Source organism: Macaca mulatta, chromosome 3 (genome assembly GCF_049350105.2).
Source record: "Macaca mulatta isolate MMU2019108-1 chromosome 3, T2T-MMU8v2.0, whole genome shotgun sequence".
Lineage (NCBI taxonomy): Eukaryota > Metazoa > Chordata > Mammalia > Primates > Cercopithecidae > Macaca > Macaca mulatta.
In genome coordinates this window covers 147245403-147256643 of record NC_133408.1, presented here as the reverse complement: position 1 = coordinate 147256643, position 11241 = coordinate 147245403, and positions in this window count along the sequence as shown.

Genomic DNA, 11241 nt, shown 5'->3' with positions numbered 1-11241 from the left:
TGCTTTCTGGGGAGCCCTCAATGCCCAGCCCCAGCATTGCATCTCCAGAGTTTGCAGCCGAGTAGGGGACTCCTCCTCTGTCCTCTACAAAGGAAATGATTGCTGTTGTTGTGCTTGTATCCAGTGGACTCCAGGGGTGTTTCGGGAGTTTTCTCCCCTAATCATTTCAACTTTTTTGCAATTCTAACTCTTGCGTGCACCTCCCTTCCTTTTCCTCTGCCAGTTCCCTGGTGACACCAACTTTCCTGATGGATTTCTGGCCCTGTCCTTCACCCTTACCTTCACTTCTAGTGTTTCAGGCCATTTGGCTCCTTTTCTTCACAGAACAGTCATTGTCCTTGTGAAGATTTTTAGATCAATAAAGTCAGTGGCTACAAAAAAAAAAAAAAAAAATCAGAAGTTACAATCACAAGCTACATGACTCAGACCACAGTCACATCTCACCCAAAGCTTAAAGTGTTTTATGGGGTTTGAACAGCGTTTTAACTTTTATTTATCTTCACATTTCTGCCTTTTCATCAAGATCTTTCAAAGAAAGCACTGCAGATGATCTCAATAGTTTTGACTTCTTTTATGTTCTGGAGTTTCATGTCCCGTCACTAGGAGGACTCATTACTAGGATGTTATGTTCCATACTAAGGCGGGATTGGATTTCTTAAGGAAGTCAATATCTGGGAGATCTCAGATATCACAAATATATGTGAAAAGTAAGTTGAGCTCTCAGTGTATCCCTGAGGCATGACTGTCCATTGTACTGTCTGCTCTCCCAAGTGAAGGCAAAGAGAAATTGACTGTCTTTATCCACAGGAATACTAAAACATGCACTGCATAAATCTATCACAGTAAAAAACTCACCTTCAGCAGAGATGGTAGTCAACAACATATGGCGGTTTGACACTAGCAGATGGCAAGGAATAACTATGTTGTTAATTGCTCTCAGATCCTTTACAAACCTCCATCCTCTGTCATTTGGTTTTTTTTACGGGAAGGATTAGAGTGTTACATAGGCTTCTACAGGGAATAATCAGACCTCTTTTTATATAGTCTAGAACTATAGGTTGTATTCCTTCTAAAGCCTTTGGCTTTAAAGAGTACTGTTTAAGGAAGGGGAACATCACACACTGGGGCCTGTCATGGGGTGGGGACAGTGGGAAGGGATAGCATTAGGAGATATACCTAATGTACATGACGAATTGATGGGTGCCACACAGCAACATGGCACATGTATACCTATGTAACAAACCTGCATGTTGTGCACATGTACCCTAGAACTTAAAGTATAATTAAAAAAATATATTTACTTAAAAAAAACAGAGAGTACTGTTTAAGGTTTGGAAGAGGTTTTGATGGGTTTATTTAAATTTTGATTGGGGAAGTCAAGATAATTTTTCCAGTATCAGTGAAAGACTTTGACCACAACGAATCAGGTATCGCCTTTAACACTTTTTGTAATTGTTTACCGGTCAATAATTCTGTGTCTTCTATGGCAATATAAATTGTAGCTTGTTAATTTAAAAGGATCAGATTCTGAAAAATTCATGGTGTCTAGTAATTCAACTTTGTCTTCTAATTCTAAAAACATTTTACCCTTTTGGGAAAAAGAAATATGGGTATTATATAGTTCTAAGAAATTTCTTCCTATCAAATGGATAGTGGCTTAGAGAATGAAGAGAAAAATACAAGTATCTTGTAAAGGGCCTACTTGAAAAGCTATAGGGTAAGATTTATGTGCCAATACAGGAATATTAGTGACACCCACCATTTAAACGGTTTACTTTAAGGAATGGGACCTTGTAATAAGGTGAGATATACTACAGATAATGCAGCTCAGTGTCAGTAAGAGTTTATGTTTGTTCTCAATTTCAGATACTTTCTATTTCTCCCAGAATATTAATAAGGAGGAAAGGCAAGGTCTCTTTAAGTTCCTTTTCTTTTCTTCCTTTGCCTGTTGTTGTTGCCTCTATTTTAGTTTTCAGCAATCTTTCTTAAGGTGACCAGGGTGTTTTTGCAATAATGACAAAACAGAGGGTTAAATTCATTCTGAGGTTTTTGGGGTATGTTTTGGAGGTTCGGACTGGGTAGATAATTGTTTTAGTTATAAATTCCTAATATTATTAGCCTTATTCTTTTGTTTGGCTTCTTTTTCCCTTCTTTAGTTAAGGCATGAGATAACTGATTAGCAAAATTACCCAAATCATGAATGTGAGCAATTGTCCAACTACGGTGTTGTTCTTCTACTGTTTGTCCTAATTCTTCATCTAAGTAACCCATTTATGAAATCGAAATTGAGGAGAGTATCATTTTGATGATTAGCCTAATTCTCTTCAGATAATCCTGAATATGGTTTAAATATTTTTTCGAATCTCTCAAAATATGTCATTTCTGACTCATCTGAATTTTGTTGACATTGTTGTATTTTATTCCAGTAGACCATTCTTTGAAAGGTCAACTGAAGGGACGGCTTGAGCAAAGCCTTTGAAACCTCATGGTCACATTTGTGGTCTTCTGAAAATGTATGAAAGTCCTCCACGTGGTTCCTCCAATTTGCCTTAGCTCTTCCAATCTTTAGCTTAACTTTCTGATACTAACATGTGAAATACTTAATACAAATTGGAAAAACCAGGGTTGTAAACTTGAATATTTAGTTCAAATTTCCTGACAAAACCAATAGGGTCCTGGTGGGGATGTGGAAATTCCTTAATTATGCCTTTAACGTCTACCTTTGATCATGGTTGATAAGTTAAGGCAGGTTCTCCTCTACCAGATACCAGTCATTCACAAAATGGAGCTAAAACAACAAGAGTGGGAAGAAGGGGAAAGGGAAGAAAAGAAGGAAAGGCTGGACAGTGTAGTTCAGATGAGGAAGAGATGGGTAATAAAGAGATGGGGAAGCAGAAGAAGGAGTAAAAAAAGATTTGGCAGTTTTGTTGTTGTTGTTTTTAACTTATAAATGGTTTTAGAGGGCTTTACATTTCCTCCCAGTAGAGAAAGAACTTTGTGAGAGTGCTGTTCAGATGCTTCTAAGTACCGTTAGAAGTAACTCCCTCAATTATTTTGTTTAATTTTAGAAATAGCTTTTTCTAATTGTGCACATAAATAAGCTAATTTAGGTATTTCAAAGATAACCCATTTTGGTCATTATTGTTTGGGGTCTTCATGGGTTAAGAAAGACAATTTTTCTAGATATGGACAGGAGGTTGCACCACAAGTATTTTACAGGAACCCAGCTGGAATTTCTAAAGGTGGATCTCTCCTTAAAAAGGAAGACTCACTTTTAGATGGATGATTGCCCATAATTTGGATTCTCTTTTTAAGTCATCAAAGATGAAATGGGAAAGATGTTTTTGATCTGGTATGTTGCTTAATGGGGATTATTCCTTGAGGTGACACCGGAGAATCACTTTTCTCTTCTTACCTGTCTTGGTGAAAGCCAGGAATCCTGGGCACTTAAGGCACTAGAAGATCAGCTCTTCATATGTGCCCACTAGGTTAAGCAAGATTTCCTGTATGTTCTTCTCTGAGAATTCCCTACAGGACTATTGCATGTTATAAGTGATGAGTTCAGACACTCCCACAAGACCTTATTAGCCTAAGATATCTTTTGGCCAGGAGAAACAGTGTCCCTTGTCTTTGATACTTATCTTCATCCTCATAGAAAGCTTTCCTTCCTTCCTTCCTTCCTTCCTTCCTTCCTTCCTTCCTTCCTTCCTTCCTCTCTCTCTCTCTTTCCTTCCTTCCTTCCTTCCTTCCTTCCTTCCTTCCTTCCTTCCTTCCTTCCTTCCTTCTTCTTTCTTTCTCTCTCTCTCTCTCTTTCCTTCCTTCCTTCTTTCTTTCTTTCTTTTTTTTTTTTTTTGGCAAAGTCTCACTCTGTCTCCCAGGCTGTCTCCCAGAGTGCAATGGTGTGATCTCAGCTCACTGCAACCTCCGTTTCCCCAAGTTCAAGTGATTCTCCTGCCTCAGCCTCTTGACTAGCTGGGATTACAGGCACGTGTCACCACGCCTGGCTAATATTTTGTGTTTTTTGATAAAGACAGAGTCTCATCATGTTGACCAGGCTAGTCTTGAACGCCTGACCTTAAGTGATCTGCCTGTCTCGGCCTCCCAAAGAGCTGGGTTTACAAGCCTGAGCCACTGCATCTGGCCATCCTTATAGAAAGCTTTTCTTTTTGGTCACTCAAAAACAAACAAAACAACTTCAGATATGTCAAATGAACCAAGCTTCAGAGTTTAGCCAGGTTTTATTTTTAATGCAAATTTTGCTTAAGCCACATTCACTTCCTCTTTTCAGAGAGAGAAGCTTTCTTTCCCTGACCAAAATTCAAATAAGAGAAAAAGCTGTACAAACATTAATGAGCAGTTACAAATAACATTTAACCTTAGAGAAAAGTGAAAACCACAAATTTGTGAACAGAAGAATATCTAGAGAACAAACAAAGACTCTTATCTTAAAGCAGAGCTTCAATTCCAGCTCCGTCAAGTGTGGAATCGGGTCACTTGAGTAAAGTCTGATTTTCAGTCCAAATCAGGGAGATTCAAAACCTGAGAGGGTCCTCACTGGAGACCCTCTGCTGGCTCCAGTGAAGTCAGGTGAATGAAAACTGTTCATGCTGGTACCAAAATCCTAGCTGTGGGCAATGCAGTGGGGAATCAATAGAGGCTTGCTTTAGGTCCTTCCATAGTTGCCAAAATGTCAACTTGAAATAAGCGTCAGAATCTACTTTGATTTGAAGAGAGTTTATTTTGAATTTTGAAGAGAGTTTATTCAAGTACAAAGTTTGAAGATGGCCTCCTGGGAGACACATATTCCAAAGAATGGAAGTCAGCATTTTGAAGTGTAGAAGTTTGAGGTCACTTACATAGATAAGGTTTAGAAAGCTTAACAGAATTTCAATATTTTTCTGTATTTGGCTGAATGTATAGTTATAGTAATCCAATTAGACAAGGTAATTTTTTTCTTTTCAGGAAAGGTCTATTTAACATTCCACACGGAAGATATAAAATTCAGGAGGTAATTAGTGTTACCTTAACTGAGTTAGGTACTGATAGGGTTTGGTTCTGTGTCCTCACCCAAATCTCATAGTGAATTATAATCCCCATAATCCCCACATATCAAGGGAGGGACCTAGTGGGAAGTGATTGGATCATGGGAGCAGTGTCCCCCATGATGTTCTTGTGATAGTGAGTGAGTTCTCATGAGATCAGATGATTTTATAAGTGGCTCTTTACCTTTCACACACACACTCTCTCTTTCTTGCCTGCCACCATGTAAGATGTGCCTGCTTCTCTTCTACCATGATTGTAAGTTTCCTGAGGCCTCCCCAGCCATGTGGAATTGTGAGTCAATTAAACCTCTTTTTATAAATTACCCAGTCTCAGGCAGTTGTTTATAATTGGGGAAAACAGACTAATACAGGTACAAAGAAGGAGGCAGTTAATCTATCACAAAGATCAGTGATTAGAAGGAGGTCTGGTCTCTTGTTTCTCCTCATCATTTACAGAAGAACACTGAAGAAGAGAGTTAATCTATAATCTAAGCAGCGGAAGTTACAACTCCATGCTCCATGGCTGAGATCACAGTCATATCTCTCAAGACTTAATGTGTTTTCTGGGGTTCCCAGAGCTTTTAAATTTTATTTATTTTCATATTCTCTATGCCTCATTTTTCTTATCTGAAAAGAAAAGCAAGTAATACTACTACTTGCTTCATGGGCTTGCTACAATATTTAAATGACAAAGAGGAGATAAAGCAATTAGACCCTAGCACATGGTGAGTGCTCAAGGAACACTGGCTGCTCTTATCACAAGGATCGGTGTATAGTAGGCATCTAAAAATACATAAAATAAATTTGAAAAAAGTTTATGGCATAGAAGTAGATAAAGTAATCAGAACCTAGCACATGGTGAGTGCTTATTTAAAAGTACAAGTCCTTTTATTTATTTTTACGTATTTATATTTTTGAGATGGGGTCTTGCTATGTTGCCCAGGCTAATCTCCTGGATTCAAGTGATCCTTCTGCCTCAGCCTCTTGTGTAGCTTTGATTACAGGCATATGCAACCATGCCCAGCAGTATGAGTTCTTTTAATAAACGGATTGACTGAGGTAAACTTGGTCACTGTTCGCTACCCAATGGCTGTCTTCTTTTCTATTTATTTTGCCAATCTATCTTACACCTGGATTGTAAATGATCTGCTGCACCAGTTCAAATTGTGTTTAAGTCATAAGAAGGAAAAGTTTGGAAAACCAAAATCAGAAACAATTACCAAGTGAAATTATAATCACACAGGAAAGGTGTTTAACAAGGGTGAATGAGAGATTCCCAGTGGCATACATCTTATTTAAAATCTTAATTAGAGTTCTGGAAAAGGCAAAGTCATATGCTAAAGTAATGTTAAGGTAATTACATTAGAAATGGATGGAAATGTGAATACAGGCTGAGGACCTATATAGAGAAGCTGCGGGCCAGGGCAGTGGCTCCCACCTGTAATCTCAGCACTTTGGTAGGTGGAGGCGGGAGGATCACTGGAGGTCAGGAGTCCGAGACCAGCCTGGCCAACATGGTGAAACCTCATCTCTACTAAAATTACAGAAATTAGCCAGGCATGGTGGTGTGTGCCTGTAATCCCAGCTACTCAGGAGGCTGAGGCAGAAGCGCTTGAACCCTGGAGCCAGAGGTTGCAATGAGCCAAGATTGCACCACTGCACTCCAGCCTGGGTGACAGAGCAAGTCTCCATCTCAAATAAATAAATAAATAAATAAATAAATAAATGAAATAAAATAAAATAAAGAAGCCTGTGCACACTGATTGCAATGGGGAAAAATAATAAATAAATAAATAAATAAATAAATGAAATAAAATAAAATAAAGAAGCCTGTGCACACTGATTGCAATGGGGCAAAAATAATAAATAAATAAATAAATAAATAAATAAATAGAAAGAAGTCAAAATAAGGCTTTTTTTTTTTTTTCCAAAGAGCTCAGAATGTATTATAAACATCTCATTAATCTGTTCAGTGTTTCTAGAAAAGTGAGATAAGGTACTTAATTGAGTCATATTGCTTAAAATTGTTTTAAAAAAATTGTCAGTCTTTTATTATAAGAAATCAACTAGTTCTATAAAGGATGAATAAGAGAAATCACAGTCCCCAGCCACTTCTCCCTGTCTTCTTTTCCCAAAGGCAACTGCTCTCAAATGCTTTAGCTGATTCTTTGACAGGTATCTCTGTAACTATAAATAATACTCCTGCATTTCTGTTTATTTTTTCTCACTTTTCGCGATGAGGATTTAGCTCTCTTTCTTGTGTGCCCGCTACTACCAAACCTCTGCACACTCCCCATTTCTCCATCCTCCTTAATACAGGGTCACAATTTTGGTCAGATCAAATTATGGTAGTAACGGTATTTGCATTATTATAATATGTTTTATATTCAAAATGGAGGGGCTGGGTGTGGTGCCTCATGCCTGTAATCCCAGCACAGTGGGAGGCTGAGGAGGGAAGATCACTTGAGCTCAGGAGTTCAAGACCAGCCCTGGCAACACAGTGAGACCCTTGTCTCTATTGCTTAAAAAAAAAGGTAAAAAAAAAAAAAAAAAAAAAAAAAAAAAAAGAATGAAGGTATGTGGTAAACCACTATTACTTTTTATTTGCTAGACATTTTGGGGGATGAGGGGGTGTTCTCTTGAGGTGTATTTGTCTTGTTTTTTGTTTTTTCATCTTGCATTATTTGCTTTCTTTTCTGAGACCAGTAATATCTATTCAACCCCAGTTCTCCAGCTTATCCCTACGTCTTTCAGTATGTTGATTCACATCAGGTATCAGACATCAACTTCATGTTCTAGAAAAAAACCCTACCCAAAGTTGTCTGAGTTGTTTTATAGCTAACAATCTCCCTTTACCAACATCCTGTAGACCTCTGCCTCTCCCTGTGTAGATGTCCTTTCTCAAATATTTTCCTATCCTTTTGGTGGAGTACATCCTCTATCCACTAGCTTCCCAAGAAAGAGTATGTGGGAAGTAAAGCTTTTGAGAACCTGCAAGCCTGAAGTATGTTTCTTCACTCATAGTTGATTTGCAACTTGACTGGCCCATAGAATACTAGGTTGGAAATAATTTTGAAAGCATGGTGTATTATTCTGTTCTCACATTGCTCATAAAGACATACCCAAGACTGGGTAATTTATAAAGAAAAAAAGGTTTAATGGACTCACAGATCCACGTGACTGGGGAGGCCTCACAATCATGGCGGAAGGTGAAAAGCATGTATTACATGATGGCAGGCAAGGGAGAATGAAAGTCACGTGAAAGGGGAAACGCCTTATAAAACCATCAGATCTCATGAGACTTATTCACTACCATGAGAACAGTATGGGAGGGACAGCGTCCATGATTCAATTATCTCCCATCAGGTCCCTCCCACAACACGTGGGAATTATCGGAGCTACTATTCAAGATTAGATTTGGGTAGGGACACAGCCAAACCATATCACATTGTTTTACTGTCTTCTATCTTCCAGAGTTCCTTTTGGGAAATCTGAACTTATTCAGATGCCTCAACCTTTGCGTGTTGTGTTTTCTGGAAATGTGTAGAATTTTCTCTTTGTGCATTATTCATCAGTATGGGTTTATGCTATGGTTTGAATATGTCCCTTCCAACATTCAGGTGTTGAAACTTAATGATCAAGGTGATGGTGTTAAGAGATGGGGCCCTTAAGAGATGATTAGGTGATGAGGGCCCATCCCCTTGTGAATGGGATTAGGTACACTGAAAATGGGGCTTGATGGAGGCAGTCTGTCCTTTTTTGCAGCCCTCACTAGATACCAAACCTGCCAGTGCCTTGATCTTGGATGCCTCCTCAGCCTCCAGTACCAAGAGAAAATAAATTTCTGTTCTTTGTAAATTACCCAGTCTCAGGAATGTTTTTATAGCAGCACAAACAAAATAAGACAGTTTATTTTTGGGCGTTGGGCTGAGGATTTAGTGAGACCTTCTATTTTTTCCTGAGGGCTCTTTTTCACTTTCTCATTTTTTTTTTTTTTTTCATTTTTATTATGAGACCAGGTCTTGCTCTGTTGCCTAGGATGTAGTATAGTAGTGTGATCTTGGCTCACTGTGGTCTCAACCTTCTGGGCTCAAGTGCCTCAGCATCCTGGGTAGCTGGGACCACAGGCATGTGCCACTACATCTGGCTAATTTATTATTATTATTATTATTTTTGTAGAGATGGGGGCTCATTCTGTTGCCCAGGCTGGTCTCGAACTCCTGGACTCAGAAGATCCTCCTGTCTCAGTCTCCCAAAATGCTGGAATTATAGGTGTGAACTGAAAATTTTTTTTATATTTTTCAATTCTGATTTCATGAGTTCATTGTAATAAAAATTCATGACCTTTCTGAAGACATTGAGAGTTTTGTTGCTCTTCCTACACACTTTCTGTTTTCACTATATATATTTGTTTCTGTTCAGGTGTTTCTTGAATCTTTCATGCTTGATTACTTGCTCATATTTAAAAGTGGAGGCTTCAAGAGCTGCCTGGAAACTCTGAGTAAGTGGGTGAGGCTTGATCATGGTGAGATTTCCTGTAGGGTGAGCTGCCTGGGCCCTTTGTTGGGGAAGCCCCGATGTCAACATCCATGTGAGTGTATTTGGATCTTTCTTCTTGGGTCTGATAGATTCCCACCTACAAAAGACTTATTTGGTGTTCTGCATGAAAGTAAATAACTGCTGCCATCATTCTGAGATGAGGAGGAAGTTTTGCATTTAGTAGGCATACATCATTTACTTAACCCTCCTGTGTTTTGTTTATTAAAACACACTCTCTGCTTTACCCTCTTCAAAGAGGAAGACTGTCTTCTGGTGGGGTGAGGGAAGGAAATCACCCAGCATTTGGAGGAAGAGAGGGGCATCTAGGGATATAACTGCTTTTCAAACAGCTTTCAACCAACGTTCTTTCTTCCATCACAGCCCTGCCCTTCTTTTCTAGGAGTAGTTGTGCCTTCAATGCCTGAGCCTTGATTATTTGGTAGTTTAAATTGACTTGGTTCTTGGATTTCCCCAGGAGGAAAAAGAGTTCAAATTTTCATCAGTTTTACCAAGTCCATACCACCTGTTATCTGTTTTGTAGCTTTCAAAAAGTTGGTGCTATTTCTTGTCATGTTCACTGTATCCTTATAGGTTTATGCTTAAAAAACAAAACAAAACAAAACCTTTTACCATACCATAGTTGCAGTGCAGTTTAGGAGAGAGTGAAAGTGTGTGTTCAATTAGCCAGCCATTCTTTTGCAATTCTGCATTTTTTATGGTATGTTTAGAGATTTTTTTTTAATTTTTTTTTTTTTTTTTTTTTTTTTTTTTGAGACACTGCTGTGTCGCCCAGGCGGGAGTGCAGTGGCTCCATCTCGGCTCACTGCAAGCTCTGCCTCCCGGGTTCACGCCATTCTCCTGCCTAACCCTCCCGAGTAGTTGGGATTACAGGCACCCACCACCACAACCGGCTAATTGTTTTCTATTTTTAGTGGAGACAGGGTTTCACCGTGTTAGCCAGGATGGTCTCCAACTCCTGACCTCGTGATCCGCCCGCCTTGGTCCCCCAAAGTGCTGGGATTACAGGCGTGAGCCACCGCGCCCAGCCGTGTTTAGAGATTTTTTTGCAGTTGCCTTCTTTTGAGAAAACCAAATGCAGCAGACTCTGGGCATGCTGAACTGGGGCTACTTGCTCCATTTCAGTTCTTAAATTTAGAAGTATGCCTCTGCTTCCCTCGCAGACAGTCCAATTAAAAATAAAAACCTCCAAATCAAGAATCGAGAAACAGTTATGGGACTCTGATTGCAGCAAGCATTTTCAAAAGCAATTAGCATTCAAATAACTTACCCACTGAGATAGAACAATGGTCTCCCAAGGATGTTCACATTCTAATTCCCAGAACCTGTATGTCAAATTACATGTCAAAGGGGGATTAAAGTAGCAGGTGGAATTAAGGTAGCTAGTCAGCTGACTTTAAAATAGGGAGATTATCCTGGGTCATCTGCTTGGCCTAATGTAGTCACAAGGATCCTTAATTGTGGATGAGGGAGACAGAAGAGTTATTGTCAAAGTTATATGATGTTAGAAAGACTTGACCATCCCTTCCTGGCTTTGAAGATGGAAGGGGAACATGAGCCAAAGAATGCGGATAGCCTCTAGACACTGCACCAGGAAAGGACACAGATTCTCCCCTGGAAGCTCCTGAAGGAACCAGCTCTG